Source organism: Callorhinus ursinus, unplaced genomic scaffold (genome assembly GCF_003265705.2).
Source record: "Callorhinus ursinus isolate GAN/ISIS: 27379988/994484 unplaced genomic scaffold, GSC_fseal_2.0 scaffold12, whole genome shotgun sequence".
In the NCBI taxonomy this organism is placed as follows: Eukaryota; Metazoa; Chordata; class Mammalia; order Carnivora; family Otariidae; genus Callorhinus; species Callorhinus ursinus.
Window position 1 is genome coordinate 19,350,437 of NW_027397074.1, and position 14,293 is coordinate 19,364,729.

The 14,293-nt window shown below is 40.2% G+C and overlaps 1 long non-coding RNA gene across 1 annotated transcript in view; it reads right to left on the reverse strand.

Moving 5' to 3' along the window:
- Window positions 1-2,318: 2,318 nt before the first annotated feature.
- Window positions 2,319-14,293, reverse strand: part of LOC141373859 (uncharacterized) — a 141,787-nt gene continuing 129,812 nt past the window's right edge. The window contains exon 3 of the long non-coding RNA XR_012380215.1: window positions 2,319-3,134. This is a non-coding gene — a long non-coding RNA (uncharacterized lncRNA). The remainder of the gene's footprint in view (window positions 3,135-14,293) is intronic.

The following is a 14,293-nucleotide window of genomic DNA, read 5'->3' on the forward strand; positions in this document are numbered from 1 at the left end:
GACCTGTGTTATGTTTTTTAACGGAAAATCAGGTATTTAATGCAGACATTGTTTCCTATAGAGCTGAGAACTACTTTTTTAGAGTCATCCAGAAGAGCAAAACCCAAAGACCTCATGCATAAACTTTACACAACATGGCCTTTCCTTATACAAGTATATTAAATGTTTCAGAATTGCTTTTGCCTATAACTTATACAATTCATCCTCTATAGGAAAAAAAATAATCCTACTTTCTGTAGATTGGGTAGTCCAAAAAATAGCATCTCATTTTTATTCCAGAAAAAATAGGAATAGACAAATCCAGCACAGTAATTAACCAAAATAAAAGCTTCCCTCCACAACTGTCCACGCTTCGGCCCTGCTCCAGAGCACAGGCCCAAGAGGAAAGATAACAAAGCTTCAGTTGGATTTAAAATAGCACACAGCAACATTTAATTAAGGCTTTTTCTCCTCTAGCCCACAAAGCAGTTGGCAAGAAAGAGAACCCAAGCCCAGTATATATAGTCAAGCACAAAGTATTTATTGAATGTCTTTAGAATACAGAACATTCTACTGGGTTCCTGGGGGACCCTATTAAAGAATGATGAGACATAAAGCCTACATTCGGAACATTACCAGTTTTCTCCCATTGGCTCGATCCCTTCAACTTCTCAACTCTAGGCAGGGGAAGAGTATCTTACTACAAACCTCCCTGGAAAACCTATAGATTTTCAATGAAATCCAGACTGGGCTGTGCCACAAGTACATAGCAATATATTAGGTTACAGCCAATGAACTATTCTTCCCTCATATATGAGCCGAGTGTTTTTCAAGTTAGGTCCAGGAGATCACTGAGTTTATAACAAAGTGCAATGGGTGGGAAGAGAATAAAGACCAGGATCCAAAATGGGTATAAGACAGGGTAGTTGAGGTGGCTGGAAGGTTCTAGAACAGTAGAATGATTTAGTGATAATGGATGAGAAAGAAAAAGCAAGAGATTAAAGAATATTGTCATAATGATTATGCCTGAGGGAATGAATCTCCCTTTAAATAGGAGTTTGTAAATGTTGCTTTACTTTCAAGGCTAAAAAGAAAGAAAATTATCACAATAGCTGTCATTTATTATTCACTACCACGTGCCAGGTGCTGTTCCAAACTACATTACATATATTAACTTACTCCCCACAACAACCCAGTAAGATAGGCATCATTATCATGCCCCTTTTGCAGAGGAATAAACTGAGGCACAGAGAGCTGAAAGTCACCTAGCCAGTAAATGGTAGATCAGAGTAAAGACTCAGTCGAGCTCACAGCCCATTTGCTTTACTACTTCACACACTGCCTTTCAATAGAGAAAGCTAGGGGCCCATAATTCTTGGCTTAGCCCGTATATTAACAACACATACTTATGTCTGGGTCTCTTGGTTACCACCAGTAAGCAAGGACTCGGGGTAGCATGGTGGTCCTCTCTAAACTCTTAGATTCTGAACATCACCACATCACCATACACAGGAGGAGACAAGCTCTCTTTCAGACCAGGGTGGGTATAAGGTATGGTTTATGAAAGGGTCCTATTTGGTCCTCCCTGTTTGACCCACTATTAAGCCCCCATAAAGCTTCCTGGTGAAAGAAAAGCTTCCTTAATGAGAAATTCCCCATGAGGGCAAACCTGTCATTCTCTCAGGCCAGATTGTCATGGAAACTTTTATAAAGAGGAACCCAACACTCAAGTCTTCAGGCGGCAAAAGAATCCATGCAGTTGTTCTTTTGTAAAATTATACAGATTTATTCATTGCAACAAGTGAGGCAATGACACAAGTTCCTTTTACAGATGAATGGAACTGGGACATAATGAGAGGAACACAGTCAGAGTTTAATTTGTCAAACCTCATGCCACACAGCCAGCCCTCATAGTGCAGTCTTCAAACAACCCAAACAATGCATTTTAAAAACAATAATCATTGGACCAGAATTGTAAAATGATTGTGAGTTAAAGAATGCATTGCTCTTTAATGCTCAGACATCCTAGTGTAAATAACAGAGTCCTTCTCTATTACAGCAGAAGTCAGCAAACAACAGCCCTTGGGCCAAATTTGGCTCATTGCCTGTTTTTGTACAACCCAGAGTTAAAAAAAACAGTTTTGGCATTTTTCGAGAGTTGGATAAAAAATCAAAGGAAGAATAGGTATTAACACATGTTAAGATTAAATAAAAATAAAATAAATTAAATATAATATAATATATAGTACATAGTCCTCTTAGAACATAAGCACACTCTTTCATTTACTTACTGTTTGTGGCTGCTTTCATGCCACAAAGGCACAAAGCTTAAAATATTTACTATCTGGCTCTTCACAGAAGTTTGCCAACCCCATTCTAAAGTGATAAATGATAAATATATTGCCCTGAAAATTTTCTCATCATCTAATTGTCAAATTGCACCTTTTAATTGTTAGAAAACAGTGAAGCATTTTGTGACATCCCAGTAATTAATTTCTAAAACCCTATTCTAAATAGACATGCCAACCTATTCACTCTAATGATAAATTGTGATCCCTTAATTGTTTCAAGGGGTGCGTTTCCTCTTACACTAAAATGATGTCGAACTGATACAAACCAGGACCTTTCTTCAAACGCCTGAGTGAAGCAAAGAAGAAAACATCCCATGTACATGTACATGCACTTGGCAGGAGCGTTTTGCTGCTAAGCTTGAAACCAAAACAATTAAAGCCAGTAGAGACAAAGCACATGGGCTTCTGTTCCTGCCTCTTGCTTATTTCAAAATGCTCAAATCCCAGAAACTTTGTACAGCTTTTCATTAAGCATTTCAAAAGGAAAATAGAGTACCAGCCTTCTTTTGAAGCTGTATGATTTGTTGTGGTGGTGGTGATGGTGGCGGTGGTTGTTTATGACTACCCTTTGACAGTAGCTGAGTATTGCATTTATATTTCTCCTTAAAAGGAGTGATCTGTCTGTCACAGGATTCAACTGTCTTGTCATCTGTTTATACAACGTATGCTCAATATGTGTCGGTAATGTCCGTCTGCAGATCCAACCTTATTCTCATCCACACTGCTTCCCAAACACATGCCTCTAGAATTCTTCCAAATCTGGCATCGTCATTGACTTCAAAATTTGCTCCCTAAACAAAGGTTCTGGAGAAAGACACAAAACAGACTCACCAATTATTATAATTCAGGCATCTCCTAGGACTTCATAGACGTGCTGTAATAAATTTAGTTAGTTATCTCCATGATATGCTGTAATAAATTTAGTTATCTCCATGAGTTACATAAGAGTTTTATTTGTATTTAAATGCTAAACTAAGCAGCAACTTCTTCCTGGGAGGTACTGGCAAGAAAGAAGTCCTGACTGAGGGCCTGGGAGTCGGTGAATCCAGTCTCAGGTCCTCTGTGTGCCTACTCTATAAACTAGGACATTGGAGAAAATGTTCTACTCTATGTCAATTGCACATTGTTCAAATATGTTTTAAAGTTTTGCAGAACTCTGTGGAGACATCTGTCTTGTGATCATAATCAGAAAATTATACATGACTCATAGATCCCGAAGACTCCTTTAAACAAGTTTGGGAAACTGCTAAAGCTCAGTCAACATCTTTAAAAGCTGCTCTAAAACATCATTACAACCAAACGCAATATTTTTCCCAAACAAAATGAAAAATGTTGTCTCTGAGTCACATTCAACCACTTCAAGAGATATTATTTCCTTTAGTCCAGAAATAGTTAATTTTTATAAGCAGTTTTTAAAAGAAATAGGCCAGCAAGAAAACCTATTTAGGCAACCAAAATTTTCATTGGTTCTACTGAGTAACTAATGCCACCATTTGCCTTTGCTAGTCGTTACCAACCTCTGTCTGAGTCAAAGAAGAGAAATATCTCTCTACCACAAAACCAGATTTTTTTTGTTAAAAATTGAGCCAAAGGGAATTTTAAAAAATGGAGGGAAGCAGCACATATTAAATTAGGCCTAGGCTTGTTGCCTGATTTTCATTAGGCCCCTGCCTGATTCTGATTTGGCCCACTCTAAGTACTTTTAGGCCACTGGGCATGAAGGCCAGTGCTTATTTTCATGGCTGTTTCAATTCATCAAGAAAATCCTTTGAAAGATGAAAGAAACTCCACATTTTTTCACCTGTTGTTCTTTCTTGTGTGCCTGTCACTTCACTAGCCAAACTTGCTTCAAGCCAAACCAAATGCTTTCCAAACCTCTACAGCATGCCTTTGAAGATCTTAAGTTAAGTATTTTCTTATGTTGACCAGTATAGCTTCCAAATAAGGAATAAAAAAAAAAATAACATAGTTCTTAAGTTATTTTTTTTAAATACCAGAAATGCAAAAACACATTCCAGTATGTGCAAAAAAGCAGAATTCCACTTCCCCAAGTTTAGAAGTCTTGCACCAAATACACCTGTAGTTCATTACCACGCCCACAGCACATGGCTTATGTATGACAAAATTCCTGCAACGACCATATGCTATTTTAATTATTACCACTTCACAAGTTTTCCCAGGCTCACTAGAAAAAGTATTTTATAGGACCAGCCCACTGAGTGGGCTCATCTTACTACATCATTGAAATCACGTTTGCTATTTACTTGGTTAGCAATAAACATCTCCTTATTTCCAACAGCACAGCAATTAAGACCCTGACCTGTCATCACTAGCTTTAAGTTTTGGCTTTCATCAAAAGAAAAAGAATTTGCCAAGAAGGAAAAACACAGCTCTACCTTCAAGCTAAAAATAGTTCTGTCTTCTAGACAATATGCACTTTCACACGGCTCCAGCAAACCTTCTTCAAGCAGCTTACAAAGGAGACACTAAGAGAAGTATACAATAGACCCTAGTTTTAGGTACTGGGTTAGCTGAAAGAGATGCAAACAAGCAAAAGCTGAGACCAAAAAGCAGAAAAGATGACTCAGTTGATAGAAAAGGAAATGAGGCCTACTGATCTGTTATGCTGTTTTTGAGGGAGTCAAAAATAAATAAGACAAAACCACTAGACATAAAAAATATATCTAAACTTCCACAAACTATGTATAAGTGTCTACACCAAAGGCTTTATTAAAACAAGTTTAAGTTATGAAGATTACATTAATTATGTATTCTTGTAAAACCAACTAAAAACAAAGAACAAAGTAGAGGCAAGTCCCTAGATGGATCTTACTTAGCATAGTCATAGATCACCTAAAATATGGTAATGAGAATAATAATAATAACATTATTATTAAATGCTTGCCATATCCCAGGCACAGTACTAAGCACCGAATCATCTTCTTCCCTACTCTTCAAGAGCATCACTAGATAGGTAATACTGTCCCAATTCTACAGAATAACCAAGCCTCGGGGATTTGGAGATGTTAAATAACTTGCCTAAAGACACACTTCAACAAATGACGCTAAACTTAGAGTAATTGGTTAAAGTACAATTCAGCAGTAACTTGATTTCTCTGAAGTTTTCACAGACTTTCAATATCTCTATATATTCATATCTGTAAATATCTGTAGATATCTATAGATGCTTTCTTATCACATGTATTTATTTCTGTATGTCATAGCAAATAAGAATCAATGGCTTCCTCCCCCCAAAGGGACTAGGACTTTATCATGGTTGTCACAGTTCTCTAATTCTTGCTCACTCCTGATGTTTATCAAATGCAAGTAAAGTTAATTCACTCAGTGAAAATTACTGAGTACGTAAAGACCAGGCATATATGACTATCCTAAGGTTGACTGTGGAAAGAAATGAAAGAATTTATCCCTATCAACCAGAATGTTTTACCTACAGCTAGAGTTCACTCAGTCCTCATAGACCCATGGGAACGAATGAGGTTGCATTATTCAGCTACCCCAGATTTCATGGCTTCCCTCTCAACTCATCAAGCACTGCCCAAATAGCTGCTAAATCCCCGGGGGCATCCCAGCTGTGCTAAGGAACAATTCTTGTCAGATACCATGTGGCTTCTAATTACTCCTGCCCTTTTCTGGCCCTCTCTGTGGACACTGTTGGAACCGGAAGAGAAGCCCCCCCTCTCCTCTCTCTCTCTCCCCCTCTCTCTGGATTGCATTACATTCTGTTAGAGGAGTCCCTAAGTAATCTTGCTTGTACCTCCAGTGTCCAACAGAGTTTTAGCAAAACAACTCTTTTCATTTTCATTTATAGCTTTTACCTCAACTCTCTGAAGGACTGAGATATGATCTAAAGGGAGGTCAGGACTAGAGACAAATTTGAGTCATAGACACCACACCATTATCAGAATGGCCCCTCTCCTCTGATGACTAAGGCTTGTTACTGGATCAGGCTGTCACCCCTGGCTTCCTCATCCCTTAAAATCTTCAGTCCTACTCACCAAAAGACTTCTTAGAGTAATTTTAACATGCCCAGAACATAGCTGAATCTCGGTGGAAGCCACTGTGTAGGCTTATAGCCATGTTCAAACATCCCCCACACACATCCCTTACTAGGAAATAAGTACTTTGGGACAGGGGTGGAGGTGCTGAAAATGAAACTAAATTATCCGTGCTTCCTAACATGGCTTATGTGGAAGACTTGGGGGGGACAGGCAGGACATATTTCCACATATGTTCCTAGTAGACCACCAGAGGACAACGATCAGGGTCAATCCAAAAACAGCTGCTGCAGAACTGAAAGAATAAATAAAGCTCCGGCAGAATGATTCTAAAATGGGAATTTGGGAGGTAAGCAGCTATTAGCCACAAAAAGCCCAAAGCACTGAAGATCTGTTTTTATGATACCTAACAGAGTAAGTAATAACTTTAGAGAATGTGCATCCAGCTTCCTCAAACCTGAAAACTATGGTCTTCTGCAACAGACTGTTGGTGCCCCACCAGTATCATCTCCTTGACCCACTCCTGTAGCTTTGGTTGCCTGTATCATTGGTGAACAGTTCCCTTCACAAGCCAGTGGGTTCCTACCTCAAGTATGTCTCTGCCTGTTGACCTCCTCTGCCTGCAGAAGCATGGTCTTCCTACTCCCAGGGTAAGCAGAGTGGTGGGAGTTCATTCCTCCAGGACCAATCTTGCACCCCTAAGTGGTAGAGGATTGTAGATAAAAGCCCCAGTTTTTTGCCCCTTACCAGGCCTAGAGTTTTTTAAAGGGTCCCTAGCAGGATTGAGTCCCAGATGCCCACAGGGTAACCACTCCTGAAAGCACTCTTTTCTGACTCTTCTACCATCTCTGTCTCACATCCCTACTCCTTCACAGTGCTTCCTGGAACCTCTTCAAAAACAAACTACTTGCCCCCACATTCTTGTCTCAGAATCTGATGTAGAGAAAACCCAAACTAAGACAACTTCTTTCAGATAAGAATTCTCTCAAATACTAATCAACCCACTATATTTATGTACAAGAAAGCAAAGAGTTGATGACAGCTTTGTAATAGAGCTGGAAGTCCGGAATTGTGATGCCACCAGCTTTGCTTTGCTTTTTCAACATTCCTCTAACTATTCGGGGTCTTTTCTGGTTCCATACAAATTTTAGGATTATTTGTTCCATTTCTTTGAAAAAAGTGGATGGTATTTTGTTGGGGTTGCATTGAAGGTCTAGATTGCTCTAGGTAGCATTGACATCTTCACAGTATTTGTTCTTCCAAACCATGAGCATGGAACATTTTTCCATTTCTTTGTGTCTTCCTCAATTTCTTTCTTGAGTATTTCATAGTTTTCTGAGTACAGATTCTTTGCCTCTTTGGTTAGATTTATTCCTAGGTATCTTACGGTTTTGGGTTCAATTGTAAATGGGATCGACTCCTTCATTTCTCTTTCTTCTGTCTTGTTGGTGTATAGGAATGCCACTGATTTCTGTGCATTGATTTCATATCCTGCTACTTTACTGAATTCCTGTATGAGTTCTAGCAGTTTTGGGGTGGAGTCTTTGGGTTTTCCACATATCATCTGCAAAGAGTGAGAGTTTGACTTCTTCTTTGCCGATTTGGGTGCCTTTTAATTCTTTTTGTTGTCTGATTGCTGTGGCCAGGACTTCTAGTACTGTGTTGAATAGCAGTGGTCATAGTGGACATCGTTGCCGTGTTCCTGACCTTAGGGGGAAAGCGCTCAGTTTTTCCCCATTGAGAATGATATTTGCTGTGGGTTTTTCATAGATGGCTTTTATGATATTGAGGTAGGTACCCTCTATCCCTATACTCTGAAGAGTTTTGATCAAGAAAGGATGCTGTGCTTTGTCAAATGCTTTTTCTGCATCTATTGAGAGGATCATATGGTTCTTGTTCTTTCTCTTATTAATGTATTGTATCACATTGATTGATTTGCGGATGTTGAACCAACCTTGCAGCCCAGGGATAAATCCCACTTGGTCATGGTGAATAATCTTTTTAATGTACTATTGGATCCTATTGGCTAGTATTTTGGTGAGAATTTTTGCATCCATGTTCATCAAGGATATTGGTCTGTAATTCTCCTTTTTGACGGGGTCTTTGTCTGGTTTGGGGATCGAGGTAATGGTGGCCTCATAAAATGAGTTTGGAAGTTTTCCTTCCATTTCTATTTTTTGGAACAGTTTCAGAAGGATAGGTATTAATTCTTCTTTAAATGTTTGGTAGAATTCCCCTGGGAAGCCATCTGGCCCTGGGCTTTTGTTTGTTGGGAGATTTTTGGTTACTGCTTCCATTGCCTTAGTGGTTATGGGTCTGTTCAGGTTTTCTGTTTCTTCCTGGTTCAGTTTTGGTAGTTTATACATCTCTAGGAATGCATCCATTTCTTCCACATTATCTAATTTGCTGGCATATAGTTGCTTATAATATGTTCATATAATTGTTTGTATTTCTTTGGTGTTGGTTGTGATCTCTCCTCTTTCATTCATGCTTTTGTTGATTTGGGTCATTTCTCTTTTCTTTTTGATAAGTCTGGCCAGGGGTTTATCAATCTTGTTAATTCTTTCAAAGAACCAGCTCCTAGGTTCGTTGATCTGCTCTACTGTTTTTCTGGTTTCTATTTCATTGATTTCTGCTCTGATTTTATTTTTTCTCTTCTCCTGTTGCAACGACATGGATGGAACTGGAGAGTGTTATGCTGAGCGAAATAAGTCAATCAGAGAAAGACATGTATCATATGACCTCACTGATATGAGGAATTCTCAGGAAACAAACTGGGGTTGCTGGGGTGGTGGGGGTGGGAGGGATGGGGTGGCTGGGTGATAGACATTGGGGAGGGTATGTGCTATGGTGAGCTCTGTGAATTGTGCAACACTGTTGAATCACAGATCTGTACCTCTGAAACAAGTAATACATTATATGTTAAAAAAAGAAGAAGAAGAAGAAGAAGAAGAAGAAGAAGATAGCAGGAGGGGAAGAATGAAGGGGGGGAAATCGGAGGGGGAGATGAACCATGAGAGACAGGTGGACTCTGAAAAACACACTGAGGGTTTTAGAGGGGAGGAGGGTGGGAGGATGGGTTAGCCTGGTGATGGGTATTAAAGAGGGCATTTTCTGCATGGAGCACCGGGTGTTATACGCAAATAATGAATCATGGAACACTACACCAAAAACTAATGATGTAATGTATGGTGATTAACATAACATAACAAAAAAAAGTTTTCAAGATAAACAAAAAATTAATTTCAGAGGCTTGTGGACCTTACCTTTACCCAACTTCATCACTTGGGAAATGACTTGAGTGCAAGGCTAAAGGAAAAAGAAAAGCTCCAGGCAAGATCCCCTTGTACAGAACCAAGCTTAATGTTTGTCAGAGAAGGTAAAGGGAGAGAAGGAGGAATTTCTCTTTCTTCTCAATTTCATCCTCTGTTTCAGGGAGGCATGATCTAGAATTTCCCAACCGAGGCAGGAAGAAGAGGGAACTGGCAAATCCCAGCTCCCAGTCACTCTAGACGGGTAGCAAATAGGACTTGTGTTAGTCTGCTCCAGCTGCCATAACAAAATACCACAGACTGAGCAGCTTAAAAACCAGAAATGTGGGTCTTCACAGCTCTAGAGGCTAGAAGCTCAAGATCAAGGTGCTGTCAGGTTTGGTTTCTGCAGCCTTTCTCCTTGGCTTAAAGATGGCCACCTTCTTGCTATATCCTCACATGTTCTTTCCTTTATATTCATTATATCTCTTTGTGTGTCCAAATTCCCTCTTCTTATAAAGACACCAGAAAGATTGGATTAGGGCCCACCCTAATGATTTTAATTTAATCACCTCTTTAAAGGCCCTATCTCCATTCTGAGGCGCTGAGTGGTTAGGACTACAACATATGAATTGGGGAGGGAGACTGGGGGACATAATTCAGCCCATAACAGGGCCCCATATCTGGGGTTACACTTTTCTTAGGCTACGTCCTATAGAAAAACCACTGCACAAAAAACCTTTCCAAATCTTCTAAATTGGGCATTAAACACTCCTGTTTTACCAGATGGCAGATATCATTCAATTAAATCTCTAAAAAATCAAATATTTATTAAGTACCTAGAGTATGGCCCTCGTTGTGTTAGGTGCCATGGGGCCGATGAAGGATACACATACACAATCCCTACAGTCATCTGTGAAGAAAAACAATTAGGCAATTAAGAAAAAAAAGACAAGACTGAATAAAGACTAGTACTACATTGTATGGTACAGATTTTATTAAAAAAAAAAAAGCTGGAGAAGTCAGGTAAAAACTCATAGAGGAAGTGAGCCCTTGGAGGACAAGAACAACTCAGAATACTAGTAGACAGGAAGGAAAATGACCCTGATATACTTGGGAAACTTTGAGGAGACGAGCCTGACCAGCCTGGAAAATTTATGTGGGCAGATGAAGGTAAACTGGTAGGGTGGGGCCTAACTCTAGGGGCCTAACTCTAAATGTCAGATAAAAGAGGAAGTGAACTAAAAAGGGCAGGTGAATTTCAGAATGGGTAGTGTAAAAAACAAAAGTTTGTGAGACACAAAATTTCATGATGCCAAGTATTGCCTGGGATACAGATCTTAAAGTCATCATATGTCATTCCAGAAAGTATCTTTCAGTGCTACTGTAAACAAAGGACTCAAAACTATGAGCATCTCTGAGAACATTACAAACAAATCAGAGTATTACAAAAACAAAACTTTCAATTCAAAAAGTCAAACTGTAGGGGCACCTGGGTGACTCAGTCAGTTAAGCATCCAACTCTTGATTTCTGCTCAGGTCATGATCTCAGTGTTGTGAGATCAAGCCCGGCATTGGGCTCTGTGCTGGGCGTGGTGTCTGCTTAAGATTCTCTCTCTCTGGGCACCTGGGTGGCTCAGTCAGTTGGGCGTCTGCCTTCGGCTCAGGTCATGATCCCAGGGTCCTGGGATCGAGTCCCACATCGGGCTCCCTGCTTGGCAGGAAGCCTGCTTCTCCCTCTCCCTCTGCCTGCCACTCCCCCTGCTTGTGCACGCTCTCTCTCTCTCTCTGTCAAATAAATAAATAAAATCTTTAAAAAAAAAAAAAAAAGATTCTCTCTCCCTTTACCCTTCCCCCACTCCCCCCTTAAAAAAAAACTATAGCAATTTTGAATCCACTGAATGTAGTAACCACACCTTCCAAAATTCATTATTATTCAACACTGTCTGTGGGATAAGCATCACCCATCTGGGAATCTGGAGGAATGAAGGATATAAAGGAAAATGTGTAACAAAGGTCAAAGATGTAGTCCCTGATTTTATGTTTTTTAATGTTTTATTTATTTATTCATGAGAGTCAGAGAGAGAGGCAGAGGCAGAGGGAGAAGCAGGCTCCCCGCCTAGCAGGGAGCCCGATGCAGGACTCGATCCCAGGACCCTGGGATCATGACCTGAGCCGAAGGCAGACACTTAACCATCTGAGCCACCCAGGCGCCCGTAGTCCCTGATTTTAAAGAACTCAAAGTTTATGGAGGAAATAAATAATAATACATAATTAAAATAATCAAAATGTATTAAGTGTTGTCAGTGCCATTGCCATGGAGGAAGAAACATTTCAGTAAATGTTGAATAAATGAATGAACTGTCAATGGAAGGTGTATTTGTGGTGAGTTTTAAAAGATGAGTAGGTCTGTCTTCACCAGAAGATGGGATGAAGGGCCATTCCAGCAGAAAGAATAACCTATAACTGAAAGAGATCTAGAGTATACAATCTAGAAATTACTAATTCTCAAATTGGCCTATACATTGGAATTACCTAGGAAATATTTGTTTTTAGTGATGCCTGAATCATGTCCCCAGAAGCTTTGACTGAATTGGTGGGACCAGGCCTAAGCACTTGAATTTTTTAAACTTGCCTAGATGATTCTAATATGCAGCAAAGTTTAAGAACCACTACTGCACCATCCTGCAAACTTCCTTAATTCTGCCTGGTTGCCTTTTCCCCCAATAATACTCAATAAATCTTCCAATAAGGCAAAAGACAGAGCATGACAAGTTTCAGCAAATTCACTGGAGCTGGGGCGCCTTGGTGGCTCAGTTGGTTAAGCATCAGCCTTTGGCTCAGGTCATGATCCCAGGGTCCTGGGATTGACTCAAGTCGGACTCCCTGTTCATTGGGGAGTCTGTTTCTCCCTTTCCCACTGTCCCCCCACCCCGTGCTCATGCTCTCTCACACACGCGTGCCCTCTCTCTCTGAAATAAATAAAATCTTTTTCTAAAATTTTTTTTAAAAATTCACTGGATTGGGGCGCCTGGGTGGCTCAGTCGTTAAGCATCTGCCTTCCGCCTGCGTCATGATCCCAGGGTCCTGGGATCGAGCCCCGCATCGGGCTCCTTGCTCAGCGGGAAGCCTGCTTCTCCCTCTCCCTCTGCCTGCCGCTCCCCCACTTGTGCTCCCTCTCTCTGTCAAATAAATAAAATCTTTAAAAAATAAAAATAAGTAAATAAATAAAAATAAAAATTCACTGGAGCTCTTTCTGTCCTGTGTATTGTCTATCCTCTCAATAGAAATTGGATGACCCTAAAGTAGCCTGATGTGATGACAGGCAGCCATTGAAATCAAACAAAAAGGATGATTGGGTCTTCTCTGTCTAGTCTTTTAGCCTGCCATGTGCCCAGATTCTAGCAGAGGACCTTACAGCCCAGGTTTGACCTTCCTCCTCTCACTTCCAGTCCATGCCCTCAGCACAGTATTTCTGACACTTTCATTGTAACAGGGTATTACAAATTGTGTGGAGGGAGATCCTCCCTACTTCCCATGGAGTTTACAAAACGATTCCCCTGGAGACCATAGCAAAGTTAATGTGACATACAATTTCAGAACAGAAAGAGCTAGGTTCCTTTTGGATGTTCAGAAATTATAAGCTGCATTGTCCACATGGAGATCAGAATACTGCTCTCAACACCACTTCTTTGTGCCTTTATGGGTAGGTTAGAGAGGGGGAAGATGGTTTATGCCTGGTGGGACCTATTATGGCAAGAAACACAAAAAAGATTTCTTCCTAAGGGAGACTTAAACAAGTTTCTTTCTGTTTAAAACACTTAGCATTCATTTCTTTTTTAGGATGTGGTCTTTGTGTGTGTGTGTGTCACTATGACATTCCAACAAAAGACAAGGGGAAGGAGTATTATTCCATGTGACATTCAAAAACCTAACCTTTATCAGCTGCTTCTGAAGGTCATCCCTCCCATGATTGGGAGTGAGCTGTGCACGGCCAGGAGCCCTGGCACACTGACTATGCAGCAAAACTGGGGGCTGAGACTGCCTTGCCGGCATGCTCATTAAGGTTTCTTTCATTCGCTCATTCATTCCATTACCAAGTAACCTGCATTTTGCTAAGATGCTGTTACAGCAGTGTTTTCCAGATCTGTCTGATGATTAAAGGCCGCTGGACTCTTGTTAAAAATACAGGTTCCCAGGTCCCACTACAACCTTGCTAAATCAGAATCATCAAGGGGAAAGTCATGGAAATCTATATTTTTAACAAGCTCCGAGGCGATTCTTACCCTGTGATTAGTTTGGAATGGTTGGTCCCTTGCCCTTGGTGAGCTCTTAGGCCTCATTGTTCTGTGAATCTAGCTTGTGCAGGTCCTTTCTAGTTGGATTTCTAGATGAAATGGTGTTTTCTTAATGAGTAATTTCTATACCTTCATATGCCATGAAATGCCAAGCCCACCCATAGTTTCTTAAAAAGTCAGTCAGTAACAATGCGTATTTAGCCATTTAAGTCATTCTCTTTTTTTCTTGCACTATTTCCTTATTTCCATAACCAAATGTTTCAATGCTGACAGACAGTCCAACCATCTCATTAAATTTGAGTATCATTACAGGTTTTTCCAGTGTAACCTTGTTTTACAAAATACAACTTTCAACAGCAGTTATATGAGTGAGGTCAGCTGGAGTCTTGTGGAGTGAG